Source organism: Polypterus senegalus, chromosome 11, assembly GCF_016835505.1.
Source record: "Polypterus senegalus isolate Bchr_013 chromosome 11, ASM1683550v1, whole genome shotgun sequence".
NCBI lineage: Eukaryota > Metazoa > Chordata > Cladistia > Polypteriformes > Polypteridae > Polypterus > Polypterus senegalus.
Genome location: NC_053164.1, coordinates 32,301,058 through 32,316,258, shown reverse-complemented (window position 1 = coordinate 32,316,258; position 15,201 = coordinate 32,301,058). Strand labels below are relative to the sequence as shown.

General features: G+C 37.1%; 1 protein-coding gene across 2 annotated transcripts in view; it reads right to left on the bottom strand.

The window, feature by feature from the left end:
- The window catches only part of sema4c (sema domain, immunoglobulin domain (Ig), transmembrane domain (TM) and short cytoplasmic domain, (semaphorin) 4C), a 33,467-nt gene extending 26,416 nt beyond the window's left edge, over positions 1-7,051 (bottom strand). Inside the window, exon 1 of one of the 2 annotated variants that reach the window (XM_039768290.1) lies at positions 6,681-7,051. The gene's annotated coding sequence lies outside the window, so the exon portion shown is untranslated. Of the gene's footprint in view, positions 1-6,117; positions 6,261-6,680 lie in introns of those variants that run through there. The other variant, XM_039768291.1, reaches the window with a different exon arrangement.
- Positions 7,052-15,201: the final 8,150 nt, after the last annotated feature.

Below are 15,201 nucleotides of genomic sequence, written 5' to 3'. Positions count from 1 at the left end.
TACTTTCATAGTATACTAATCTGCAAAATCTAAATGAATCAACAACTGACACCTACAATTATTAAGCCAAATGAACTGCACCATGCACAGATACTACAGATATATTAAATGAGCATATGCTAAAATAGCAATATAAACAGTTTTCCTAACCAATATTTTCTTACTGTAACAGAGCATAATAAAATTAAAAATGTCAACAAATAAGCATGACATGAACTCCAATTAATTTATCATGTGTACGATTATATTTGGTTTGTCTGCTTGCTGCAGTACAATGCAGCTTTAAGCTCTAAGAAAATCAGAAACAACACTGCATAGCAGTAAGTGTTCAATTTCTAATACAGCAATTTTCTCAACAGGAGTTGAGGTGGGGTGTTCTAATTAGCGATGCACCAAATTATTATTTTTTTTGTCTGAAGCAGAATTTTAGAAAACACTGGGTCAAACACCAAACAAATGCTTTTACTTATTTATTGCCTATATTTTTTATTTACTTTCAGTCTTCTACAATGGCACAGGGCGGCACAGTGGCGCAGTGGTAGCGCTGCTGCTTCGCAGTTAGGAGACCCGGGTTTGCTTTCTGGGTCCACCCTGCGTGGAGTTTGCATGTTCTCTCCGTGTCTGAGTGGTTTCCTCCGGGAGCTCCGGTTTCCTCCCACAGTTCAAAGACATGCAGGTTAGGTGCACTGGCGATTCTAAATTGTCCCTAGTGTGTGCGTGTGTGTGTGTGTGTGTGTGTGTGTGTGTGTGTGTATGCACCCTGCCGGAGTTTGTTTCCTGCCTTGTGCCCTGTGTTGGCTGGGATTGGCTCCAGCAGACCCTCGTGACCCTGTAGTAAGGATATAGTAGGTTGGATGATGGATGGACAATGGCACAGAAGTTTACTTTTGTTGTATACTTCTCAGTGAAACCCATTTCTAAAACTGCTGTATCTGCAGACAAGCTTCTATCCAGTTGGCTAACAATATTCAGGCAATTTAAAGTGTTGTAAAAATGTTATTTTCATTAATTAAAACAATGTTTTTCTATCAAGCCACTTATAACTTGCAGGAAAACTAAAATCATGTTGTTACTTTAAAAGCATTAAATTAAAACACTGCACAAAAGATAGAACTAGTAATAAACATGCCTTACAATACCTTGATAGGATACTGCTTCAGTTAATAACTTTTACCAACACCCCATTAAGTGAGTTAGAAAATGGATGAGTGGAAATTTTTGTTTCTACTATTAATAGTATTAATTTTGTGCTTTACAAATTGCAGTATTTGCTTGATGTTGGTGAATGTGCCTATTTTAGAATATCCAATGTAATTTTATATACAGTATATGGTATGCTAAGTTGATTTCTGTTATAAACAACTTATTTTATGATTATTTAAAAAAAATACCTGTTTTGTGTGGATATACCAGTTCTACTATTAGTAACCAATTCATTCATAAGGCCTGCAGAGATTTGAATGTGTCCAAAATAAAACACCTGCACATAAGCAGTACCAATGTAAAAGTAATGATAATTGTTAGGTACATAACTTAATTAATGAAAAATGGAGAATAGACACATTTACTGTATAATCTCACAAATTTTCACAGTTCACGTTCTTCTCCTGTCCTAAAGGTTTGTCTTTTCACTTGATGGAATCCATTGCAATTAATCATAATAAACAGAGCACACAGGAAAGAAAAATGTCCCTCCTTACTGGAAGATTTCACCGTTTAGTAGTAACAGGTGCAACACAGACTTGCCAAGCTCCATCAACTCCAGCAAGCCAGGCCAGCTCAAAGCAGGACTCTGATGTGGGTGTGCTCCCTGCCAACTTTCCACTCACTAGATGTCCAAAGTTAAGTTATGCAATGCTTTGCAGCAGTAAAGAACTAATGCCAGGACGATCAGAGACAGCAAACGCTTCAAGATCCCCATCCAACAAATACAGAAACATATTTATAATATATTGACTGACAGCAAAACAGCATGCCAGTCAGAGTCTCCTTTCAGCTCTCTGTCAGAAATCCAAAAATCAGCAAAAGTCAGATTAAAAGTCAATTAAAACTAGTTTTAAATATAATTTTATTCAGAAAACTCGAGTACAGTTTTACAACCAAGATCACCAAATGATGTCCTCCTAAATCTTCCTCAGAGATAAAGGCCAGACTTCCCAGTAGCCTGCAGTCTCATAAAAATGTGTGCACTTGACTTATGTGCAAGATCATCAACGATAAAGTGTATGAAATAAAACCCACAACACTTAAAAGAACAAGGAATCAAAGTGGTTTGTGCAGCAATTCCAGCAGGCACACAGACTTTTCTAAAGAAGTGGTCTACAGTGTATTAGTTTATCTTCTGTTTAGATTCTACATCACAATCTGAAGTGATTATACCCCTTTTATAATTTAATAAATAATTTTTATTGTTCAATGCATTGTGATTATTACCTAACTTGTCAACTGTAAACAATTCACCTAATATCCTTTTAAACCAATTTCCTGTAACCACGTAATTCCAGTTAGCTGGAGCGTGACCAAGCAGCAAAAGAGGCAGGATGGAAGTAAACCCAACTGTTAGCCCTGTTCACCACAAAATTATATCAAAGTGTACAAATATTTTAAACATAACAGATTTGCACTGGACATTAATATACAGTTTTTACGATGCTTTGAACTGGAAACCCAAGTAAATCAAGATTATCAGCAGTTTGTCCACAATAGTGAATAGAACAATGGAATCATATTAAAACTGAAGAAAAAGAACTCTAGTTCAAAGTGATGTGACTATTAACTATCCTTCCCAAATTCATTGCAGAACCAAAAAAAGGCTTTTATTTCAGAGAACAAAAATGATCCAAAACCCCATTCTTCTGTCTCTCTCTCTGCATTAGTAGAACATGTTACAGTATTTTAAAACACAATACTTGTTTCAATCAGTGCAATAGACAAAAGAAAAATGGAAGCAGCAGCTCCTAGAAAATTATGTGTTGCATTTACTAAAACCTTACAGAAAATGAGCTGAAAGGCAAAGGCTTACACATCTGCAGTGACTGCAGCAATGCCTGCTGTCGGCTGCTCCACAGGCAAACAATTACAGCTGCTTTCCTCTCGCTCTCCATAGGGCAGTTGACACGCCTAACAGGAAATCGAAGCCAGTTTATGCTCCTGTGTCCAACCAACTCCTGACACCCAACCCCCAACCTTCCCATCTACCCCAAGCCCTAGCCTTGTCTCTCACCCAGTATGCATATTTACAAAATATAGGAAAGGCTAATTTATTTATAGAAACAAAGGTGTTTCAAGACTTCAGAATCAAAGGCTTCAAAGCAAAAGATTTGATGGAAAACTGCAGCACAATCCAACGTAATCTACAAAGGAGACTCTCAAACTGGGAAACAGTAACTTGCTCTTAAATGGACAAGACAGCACTAAAAAAAATACATATTATCAAGCATCCACCCTTCCACACAGTAGAACAACACATTAACACTGACATTTTAATCAGCACTTGAAAACAGAAGGACTGAATTTTATGCAAGGAGCCCAGTGTACAATTTCACATTGACTTAATGTGGCATCATGCTGCTTTTTAGGGGTAAAACCCATCTCGTATATAGTTCCCCAGCTTCCCCACTTCTGTTCTGTGCTCTGCAAAGACCCTTTAGTTGTGCATCAAAAAGCTGTGGTTTTCAGTTCTAGGGAATACAGCCAAAAAATATGGGTCTCTGGATCCTAGATATGTGGCACTAGCCCACCCTCCAAACCAATTTAATGAGGAGACACGCCCAGATGTGGTGGAAATTTTGCTTTTAATTACCCGTTTTCTTTAAGCTTATTACTGTCTTCACCCTGGCAATAACTGCTTGAACTCTTCACACAAATGAAGCCTTTTTGCACTCCCTTAAATTATGAGAGGCCAGACCCATTTAAAATTATTTTCACATAAAACTATAAAGTAAAGCACTTTACTCTCTGCCTTTCACAGAAAGGGAGGAACAAAATATTTAATACATACTACAGAATAACACTTGGTGATCATTGGAATAAAACAGACTCTTGACATATGAGATGACTGAAAATATAAAATGGGGAAAATAAAGGTAATACAGCATTGTAAAGCACAGTACATGGCCAGTATGTATAAACTAAACTGACCATTAATAACAACTGCAGAAAAAGGGCACTCTTTTCTGGGATTCCAGATCCACTTATAATGCATTTCCCCAAAAAATGGGAGAATGTCAGATGCTCTTACATTAAAGGGTGGAGATACATACCTGACATTTTGACAATACTGGTTTCAGATTTCAATCCTGTCTGTAATCTGAGTGGAGTACTTGGATTTTCTAAAGACTATAGAAAAGAGAAGCTAGAGTTCCATGTGCTACATTTTTAAAGTGCTGTTCAGAGAAGTCAGCAGGCAGGAATAGCAAATATATAGAAACTAAAATATTAGAAACACAGTAAACAATTTCTGTGAAAAAAACGAATGACAAGTGAATAATGTAGATTTGGGGGTATTCATTAACATCTCACTTTCCACACTGGCACAGCTTACCAGATTCCTTATACTCCAAGAACAGAAAAGATACACCAAGTATGGATATCATGCTAAAATAAGCCTCCAAAGAAACAAAATAGACTAAGAAAAAGAAAAAAAACATAAAAAGGCAGCAGGGACGGGGCTCCTCACCCTTTGTTTGTCTCTGAACTCCAAAAGAATATTTAATAACTCTTTTTAACATCTAATTGACCACTGGCAATTCGGGACAAAAAGTACAATTAGTTTGGAATCACTGGAATCAACCATAGTATATTTCATAAAGGATGGCACATACTATAGCAAAGCAATATACAAAATGCTAGTTGTCAAAGATCTATATGACCTCTTCTATAAATTAATGTATTTATTTGTATTTTTCCAGCCAAGACCACATAACCTGAAAGTAAAACACTTCTGAATAGAGAAAAGGTAATTCACGCATTCACCTGCAGGGCTCTATTAGCCAATCCTAAACTATCTAAACCCCGTAAGTGTTTAAAACATTCTTACTGCTCCACAGTCTGGTAATTCACAATATTGGCACACACCATTCACAGTTGTATATTTCAGGGATCACACCAAAGAAATAGAGCCAATGTGATTTCAATACTTCCAAAGTGCACCAGCAATTGCTTTACCAATGAAACGGATCCTTCGGAGGATGAACAGATGCTCTGAATCAGGAGCTGCATTAGAGAAGGCTGCAGCTTCTAAAACTAACCAAACATACTTGCAACTGATATTGCTTGCTTTCTTTCAAAAACGCCATTGTGCTTAAATAGCCTAGAACAGCAGAACTCAGGAATTAAAGTATAGCAAACATATCAATTTATACAATGATACAGCCCCATATAAAATTCGACTTTGTGTTTATTTTTCCTGCATTTAAAATTGTACCGTGTGAATTCGGTCTTCAAACTATTTGTAAAGGTTCTGTTTTTTAAATCAAAAGACAGTTTAATTAAATCAGATATCGACAGTGCATTAATATGTTAAAAGTAGATCATTTGCAATGAATTACGGGTACTGGCTCATTTACAAAAGAATCTAATTCAAAAGTATTGTTTTACAAAAAGATGCAGCCATCAAGGACCACATTTCCTCAGTTCAGGTTTAAACGATTAAGACTGACCAAAAATACAGTTTTAAAGTGCTCTAACCACCACCAGGATGGTAATTTGCAAATTCAAAACCATGATTAGCTGCAATCACAAATCTGGAGTCAGTTGTACACATTAGTCTTTTAGTCCATACTGAATATCCATCCACATTTCTAAACCCTGTTATTCAAACTAAAGAGCATCATGCGTTTTGGATCATATGCCGCTGTTGACTAAAAAATCCTGAGCCAATTTAAAATTGCCTTCCAACCTAACCTGCACGCCTTTAGGATGCAGATGAAGGCGCGTCTCATAAATCATTTCCCTAAATGCAAGCGGTTTATCTACTGTCATAATCTGAATTCTGGTATTCAGACTGATTGAAACAATAATCGGTAAACACTACAGTCAGAGGAGCGAGATCGTCTATGCCATTCCGCAACCTTGACGCCAATCAGAGAAGCTTGTTCAACCAAAATGACAGCTCACCTTTTTATATGGATGTGAGATTGCCTTCCGCTCACTTGTTATTTTCTGTAATGCCAACTATTTCAGTGGACCAAAAACGGTAACGCTTCTGCATTCCTTCAGTCGGGGTTATATTTTGCAACGGGTAAGAGTGTGTGTCGCTGTACTGCCAGCAATGGGAAGGTAGACTTATCTATCACTGCGCCAAGCAACATCATATAACCGCGGCTCAGGGAGCGCCCGGCGGGTTGCGTAAACACGATTGCTGCAACCGAGACGAGCTCAACTGGGATGCGGGGAACGCACCGTACAAAACTGGAAAAGCGTTCAACCGCTCGGGTGTCACAGGTGTCAGGCGAGGCGAAGAAACAGCGGGGGCTTCGGTCTCAACCCTGAAACCCTACACGCCTTCAGAAGAAAAAAAAAAGTCTACCGTCCCCAGCGCCCTGTGAAAACCCAGACCATGGTTTCCAATTCCAATCAAGTAAGAGAGCCGGCGTGGAAAAGCATCAAGGCTGAGTGTAAATTACTGTATAAATAGCTTATGTCGCAACGTGAGTTGCCGCGGTGCAAAGTCCACTTACCTGCGTGCGTGATCAAGCTTCACCAAATATTCTCGTTACTCCAGCAGCTCAGCTTCGAGGCTTTGCAGGCGACTCAGGGTCCCTGGGTGCGTGCTCCCAAAGCCCGTATTTCCACGCCACGTCCAAAAACACTCGGCTTTTGTTTGGCCAGCTGCTCGGTCCTTTGCTTTTAGTTGGCTACTTCGTTATCTCCACAAGTTGACGGTTTTGTACTCCAAACACCAGTGCTTGTTATAAACAATGCCCCACAAGTAACTGAGAGGTCCCTAACGCTGTGCAGATCCAAACGCTCTTTAAAAAAATTGTCAATAACCACCGAAGCAGTACAGCAGAGACTCCGCCCCAAGAGTTTTTACACACACACACACACACTTACTCAGTGAATTGCAGTCATTTGGGCGGGCGCCCACAACCCCTCAGTTCTTAAAGAGACAGGATCACTCCGACGCGCGCTCCCGCGCCAACTTCCACCCGCCGGCATCCAGGATGCCCGCTTTTTATTAAAAGCGACGCTTCGGTCGAAATCTTCGCGCTTTTGCATAATCGTAGAGTTATGGGTAGCGTTTGACACGATCATCCTGTGTAAGTACAAAGACTAACGAATGCATCAGTGAAAGATCTACCTATGGAGGTTTAAATTGCACAATAAAAACACACAAAACACAGCACTAGCATTGCGTTATTTCAGAAACGAATTTGCCTTTTTTTCTGTAGTTGGGTGTTGTACCTTATTAGCCGTTATGAACACAGTGAAAAGTCAAGCAAAAGGATACCTTTTATTGGTCAATAAAAGGTGTAATTTTGCGTGACTTTCCGCCACAAAGTAATCGTATGATTTCATGAAAATGGTTGCGTCCATACCGTGATCCGAAACGTTGCGTTATGTTCCAAAAGTAAAAGTGCTATTTTTTATTTCATAAGTTAATTAGGTGATTCTTTAAATGATTCAAAATATTTTCCCAGCACGCCCTTGTCAGAATATTTTGCGATATTCTCTAAGAAGTGCGTTGCTTTTTATAGTATTGTGCTATTTTACAAACTGCATGTAACCCGCGGTATCCAATTCAGTGTTGTGCGGCAAGCCAGGGCCAGTCTTGGCAGCATTGGGCATACGCAGGTGCCAACCCAGTGCATATTCTTGAACACAGTCATACAAGGCCAGTTTAAAGGCACACATTAACGTTAAGTTCCTTAGGGATGTTGGAGGATATAGTGCCATTTAAGAAAATGATTTGAAGTGCTACACAAAAGTGAATTATTTCATTAAAGAAAATAATATTCATTTACTAATACATTGTGTTTGAGTTGTTTCACAAAGTATTTCAGTTATTTGAAAAATTACCTTGCAAAGTAATTTGAGATTTTTTAAAAGGCATTATTTCTTAGATTTAACATTTTTTACACTGTTTGTCCTGAAAAAACAGGTGGTCCAAAAACTTAAAAGCAAACCTTATGAGAAGGACCTAGTAGTTATAGTGGACTTATCACTATCTACATCCAGTGTACATAAGCAATCAGGAAAGCTAACAGAATGTTAGGTTATATATCAAGAAGTGTGGAGTCCAAGTCAAGGGTGGTTATGCCCAAATCAATGTCACATTATGTGGGGTATGTCAGATTGACGCTGAACTTGTCGCCGGACCGTCCCAATTTACATGAGTGAAAATTGTCGACTGAGTGCTCTCTCCTTTTTGTGACAGCCAATAAGGTGTCCCCTGATGCAACAGGCACGGTACAAAGCATTTACAGGCATGGTGAGTGCAGCCACAGTCTCTACCCTTTTTCTTTTTTCAATTCTATTCTTCTCTTCTGTTTGAGAGTTTAAATAGCACATGTTCCTTATTCATCGTCGCCACAGTCTATATGCATTGTACTTCCGAATGCCTTCAGCAGTTTTTTTTTTTTACAGATAATTTTCTTACATGATGACATGCTATAAAATCAACCTTTACAATCTTGCAGTTCATACAAAACTGCCATTTTTTGCTGTGCTTGAAGTGAGTCAGTGTCTTTTTGTGTTAACATGAATACTTGTGAAAAAACTGCAACTGCAAACTTCATGCAGGAGACAATGCAACCAGAACTCAAACTCGGGTTCAAATGCTAAAGGTAGCAACTTTAACATTAAGCAGAAATCTTTGCCATTACAACAGCAGGCATTTGCACTTTGTGTGTATGTTTCTTCCATTACATATTCTGTCTTTTTTGGAGAACACACTAGAGACATACTGTGTTCTCCTTTGACAATAGCCTGAATATAAATAGAAGCATCTTTTTCCTTTTATCAATTAAAAAATGCATGTTTTGATGTTTTAAAATTTGTGATTCTCTGGTATTGTACCATATAGACAGTTTTAAGCAAGTTTATGAACTGTTGCTGTGCTAATGGAAAGAATATTTAGAGATGCATCTGCTGGCATTCCTTATCAGAAGCAGATTATCATGTAACCTTTATGCTCCTCAGCAATTGGTAAATGTCTGCAGATTAGTATAATGCAACTTTTAAGCATGCTGCACGTGCTCCAATGTATCGAGGTAAACGTGACTAGCTTTTTTATTTGTCTTTATTGTTGATGTATGACAGCTCCACAAACCCTCTACCTTTAGATCTGCCCTGCAGAGATTAGCATTTTGCCGTTTAGACAACACAACAACAAAGTGGGATAATCCTAAAAGTGCTGCTGTATCCAATACCAAGGCAGAATGACAGCAGGAATAATCCACTGAAAAGATCAATTTTCGATACAGTATTCCCTTTATGCCAACTAACAGGGGAGAAAAAAGAAAAGAACATTTGGTAATAGCTAGGTTAATTTGTAAATAAGTTGGCTTGTCAATGTATTGCATGATTCATCCATCAATCATTTTTTCTAACGTCTCTGTTGTAGTTATTTTGGGTGTATTACATTTTTTTCATTGGCATCTTTTTGCGTTAAAACTAATTAAGTCTGTTTTTGTGTTGCTATTACTTAGTACGTTTTCCTTCATTTTTCACTTAAGCTGGCACTTAAGCCTTCAATCTGCCTCAAGGATGATTTAAGATATGAAGAGGTAGGGGAAGTGAAGGCAAAGGTGGTAGGAATGAGAATGGCGCCCATATTCATGCACCACATGGCCACCCTGCTGCTGAGAGTTGATTCTACAATAAAATAAAATAAAACTAAAAAGAGGAATAAACATCATCACCTGAAAGCGGACAGTAGACGTCACGTAGTATATGTGTACCAAATTTCAGGTCAATATGTCAAACGGTTTGGACGGTTGGACAGACAAACGGACAGCCACGGTAGCGTATTATATATAAAGATATAATAATATAGTATAGGCAACAGGTGGAAATCTAGATTTTTTGGTGCAGAAAGAACTGTCTGCAATGTAACATCAGCAAAACCAAGCAAATGATTATTGACTTTCACCACACCAAAGAGCCTCTATGCCCAGTCACTATTCAAGGAGTGAATGTGGAGGTGGTACACTCCTACAAGTATGTGGGGATCCATATCAATGACAGGTAGGACTGGTCTTGTAATACCAGGTATATAAGAAATTACAGTATATAAGAGCAGAGCAGGCACTTTTTTCTTAGGAGAAAGCATTCCTTTAACATGGGCAGTGATTTTCTTGTCATCTTCCACAACTTTGATGACCAACATGGTTTTCTATGCTGTGTTATGCTGGGCTGGCAACATTACTTTAAGAGAGTCCCACCAAATCAACAAACTAATAACTGCAACACTCTCTGGACCCCCTGGAGGTAGTAGCAAAGGAGAGAATTCAGAAAAAGCTGAGTACCATTATGAACAATGCTTCATGTCTTCTCTCTCTGACACTCTAACGCTGAGGACTTTCAGCCAACAAATTATTCAGCAGAAGTGTGTCAAGAAACATGACTGGAGCTCCTTCATACCAATAGCAATACACCTGCAAAATGCCTTATTGTGTCTGTAATTGTCATATCAGCATATGTGTTCAGATCATAGTGTGTGGATATAGTCATTTATTTATTTAATAAGCCTTTGTAAAAAAAAATTACCCTGAGTACAAATAAAGTTTTATCTATATTTCTATAAAATAATGTGCTTTTGAGTAGCTTGTCATCCTGCAATGGCTCCTTGATAACTTTACCCAATAAAGCTTTTATATTGATTAACCTCATATTGATTCGATTTTTTGAGAAAGGTGAATTGCCTCCATGCAGTCATTGTATTCCTGCCGTTACACATGGATGACAGAAATTTACCCTAGTCAATCAATTTACCCTAGTACATTCAATCACAAGAAACACACATTTCAGCGCTATAAAGTCACTAGAGAAAACATACATGACAATATGAAGAATATGCTATGGGAATCAAATCAGACTTTGGGACTGGGTGTTACAAACCAGCCATCTTGCTGAACCTACCTGAAAAATTGATTAGAAAAATCCTGTGTAGAAAGGCATATTTTTCTTCGTTCAATCTCATGTTGTTAGTGACTTTTTTCTCCTTCTTGTCCTTATTAGGACCTGAGTATTGTTTCATTTACTTGGCCCAAGTGGACCTTTTAACAATATTAATGGGTAACAATGGCAGCATTGTAGTAATTGAGATCTGTCAGCTGTTTTGTTCATTCAATTTACTATATAATGAAAATTATGATGCCTGATGGCTCTGTTGGCTGCTGGTCTTCACTGAGAAACAACAACAACAACAACATTTATTTATATAGCACATTTTCATACAAACAGTAGCTCAAAGTGCTTTACATATTAAAGAATAGAAAAATGAAAAACACAATTATAAAACAAAATAAATCAACATTAATTAACATCGAATAACAGTAAGGTTCAATGGCCAGGGGGGACAGAAAAAACAAAAAAACTCCAGACGGCTGGAGAAAAAATAAAATCTGTAGGGATTCCAGACCATGACCATGAGAACACACTGAAGCACAAGGGTTATGGATCTAGACAGGTAGGCTGATTTCTTATTGTCAAGGATAACGGTGTACTGTTTAGTATGTCATTTAGTAGCTGTGAAAACATATACAAACCCTTCTATAACTGCCGTTTTTGGTAACTAGGAAAAATACAGGTAACAGTAATATAGAGATGCCCACATCTAAGCGCACTTTCAAGCCAAGCAGTTACAATGCATGCATATCTACCATGTAGAGATCCATAAACAGTTCCCTGTTGTTGTTGTGTTTGCATTTTAATATACTTATATTTTTAACATCCAACTATGTACCTACATAACCAAAAGGCCAGAGATGCCATATAAAGACTATATTGTAATCCTACTTTTTAAATTAATATACATATACAAAAGAAAAGAATAATGACTTGAATGGCAGTATACAATCTAAACTTATTTTTATTTGTGTAACTACTTCTATATCTGCCACAGCTTTGTCTGTATCGGAGGTTCTGTTTCTCCTCAACATCGAACAACCATACAGTTTGTCGTTATTTGAATTCTTAGTTATGACATACCCTTGCAGTGTGTTCTCTCTTCTTACCAAAAATAGCACACCTTGTATAATTGTTCTGTAGTGCACATCAGGTATGCTTTTCTTTATACAGGGCAATGTCCCTGTTCTGAGCCTTGTTTCCACAGTATCCACAGCCTCTGAGGCATTTATTCTCTTGGTCTGGGCTAGTGTTGTTTGCTGTATGTCATGGGTGTAAAACTCACACTTAACTGGCAGCCAAACAATAATGAGATGCAAAGAATTCAACAGATGCCCAGTTTACTAAGGGGTTTCTAGCAGTGGTGGAGAGCCACCATATTCACTCCAACCAGTCTGCTATTTAATTGGTAATGAAATCTGTTATTTAATTCTGTGGTTTCTTAGTGTACTTATACTACCACACTAGTCATTTTTAAAACTTATTTTGTTTTCTGTTATCATTATCCAAATGCTTTGCAGAACATAGCAGATCAGTATTTCTCAAATCTTCACTTTATTTTCTTTTCTTATCTTTTATTGAGAAAGAAATTGTATGGAATACAGAAGTTCAAATGGGATTTAAGTTAGTTGGCCATCTAATGGCTTTCTTTGCATCTCATTATTGTATAGCTGCTGGTTAAAAGAAAATAAAAATGAAAATCAAGGCAGTACAGTATGTTCTATTAGTAGAAAATCCTACAGCCACAGTGACCCTCCAAAAACCGAGTTTGACACTCCTGCTGTATGTGAATTTTTTCTCCGTGTATGTGTTACTTGAGCTGCATAATTTGCTCCTTGCTAACTGTGTACATGTTTTCTTTGTGCTAGATGCTTAAGTTGATATTATTTTAAGATGCAATTATACTCCTTTTATGAGACATAACAATATCTGCTGCTTTTCCCAGTGTTAGCTTAGTATAAGCCTGAAGTAGTAAAATAATTTATATTTTTGCTGAGATTTACCTGTGCTACAGCCATAGCAAGTCTATAAATAACAACAGAACATGAGAAGAATGAAGGTGAAAGCACTATACAAAGGAACTGCGTGACACAAGGTAAGAAACAGGCCAATGATATGATCTCAAGTTAAGAAATTTAACCATACCCTGTCTCTATTAATTAAACAAGCTGATTATATCGTTAACTAGTGCAAGACTTTGTTCTAATTGCCAGGCAATGAAGGGTTTCCCAGCAATCATAAAAACAGAGAGTCAAATTTTCCTTAATGAAAGGGTAATCGAAGGAGGGGGTGGAAGAGGGGTGGCACTGTGCTGGCACAATAATGTACTAATTAAAAGTATGAGTAGCCGCAAAACTGCCCATGTATCCAATGGTCAGCTGATTCACTGCCAGTATGCAGACCTCAAGGATTTATTCTCAAGCATAATCTAGCATCTTCTTTTGGCACTGAAGCAGACAAAAAAATGAATCTCCTTGTTTGAGTACTTCTGCCCTTCACCCTCCTCTGCTCCAGCTGTGCTGACAAGCAAGATCCACCTGGTCTTGATATTTAGGATATGGCAAGCTTGCATCTCTCTGGGGGGTCTTGATTCACTTTAGGAGTTCTACTAAATTGCCTGAACTACAAACTGAAAGTAAATGTTTCAGAAATGAAAGCCAATAAGCATATTTAAAAATGTTCTGGAGGCCTGAAGCTTTTTATTTTTATTCTTTTTTGCTATATTGGGAAGCAAATCAAAAATGTCAGTCCCATCTGAAATTAGGGGCTAGGCAGAAGCACAGTTTCTCCCACTTTAAACTCCTTAGTTTAAAATTAAATGTTCGCCATACTTTTCCTGAAAACTGTTTACAAGACACTTTGCACTGTACAAATATACTTTTGTTATTGGTCTTTAGGTAATGGCAGTGAATCAACCAAGGATTTGTAAGCTTTGAAGAAAAGACCATTTACTGTATATATGTATTATTTTGCAAGCATTGAGATTAATGATTCATAATGCCTTAGGGTAAAAGATAAAAAGAAAAAAGGCAAGCCCACACATTTCAGTGAGATCTGATGAGAAACTAAGTACACACATTACAAGGGAGGGAAAGAAAGAAAGAAAGAAAGAAATTAAGCATTGTATCAAGTTACAGTTCTCATATTTTTAAACTGCATGTTTTTGACAAATGAAACAAAAGAAAAGTGATAATTTGCTGCAAAGCAGAAAATAAGTAAAATGGTTTATCTACTAAAAAGAAAATAAATATGTACGATTCCTTAAAATAGTAGGAAGTAAAGGTGATTATGCACAATATTTGAACAAAATAAACTTAATTTGTTTTGAATATTATTGAGAAAAGAAGATCCCAAACATTCTAGTAATGCATGATGTATCAAATATGGCAAAGGCCATGTACATTGCTTATACAGTATAGCAATAATTTTTTATGCCTTAATTAACAAGCTGCAGGAACACTTTTTCCAGAAAGAATGTATTTGTAGGTTATAGAAAATGTATGCATGACATAACAATCCGGTGTGTTTGTGGGTGCTATTAACTGTTTTAAAAGTTGAAGAATTTTAAGGTTTTGTTTATTTATTTAATCAAAGATTTAGGTATCAGTTTTTGTGTTAAATATTTTTATAAAAGGTCAAATGTAAAAAATAAGATAAGACAAGATTTTTTTATTGTCGTTGCATAACACCTACAGTGAGATTCCTGTACACTACCTGAAACGATGCTCAAAACTACACTATTAAAACCCACACATCTAATATCTGAGGGGACTGGGTGGTCTCTTGGTCTGGAACCCCTACAGATTTTATTTTTTTCTCCAGCCTTTGGAGTTTTTTTTGTTTTTTCTGTCCACCCTGGCCATCGGACCTCACTCTTATTCTATGTTAATTAATGTTGACTTATGTTTATCTTTTATTGTGTCTTCTATTTCTCTATTCATTTTGTAAAGCACTTTGAGCTACATTTTTTTTGTATGAATATGTGCTATATAAATAAATGTTGATTGATTGATTGATATCTAATATTTTCACACATGCAGCTCAGACATTACACAATTGTCAGCATATGCAAAAATCAAACAACAATAATAGAATGTAATTACAATTATTAGTAGAAATAAATGATTT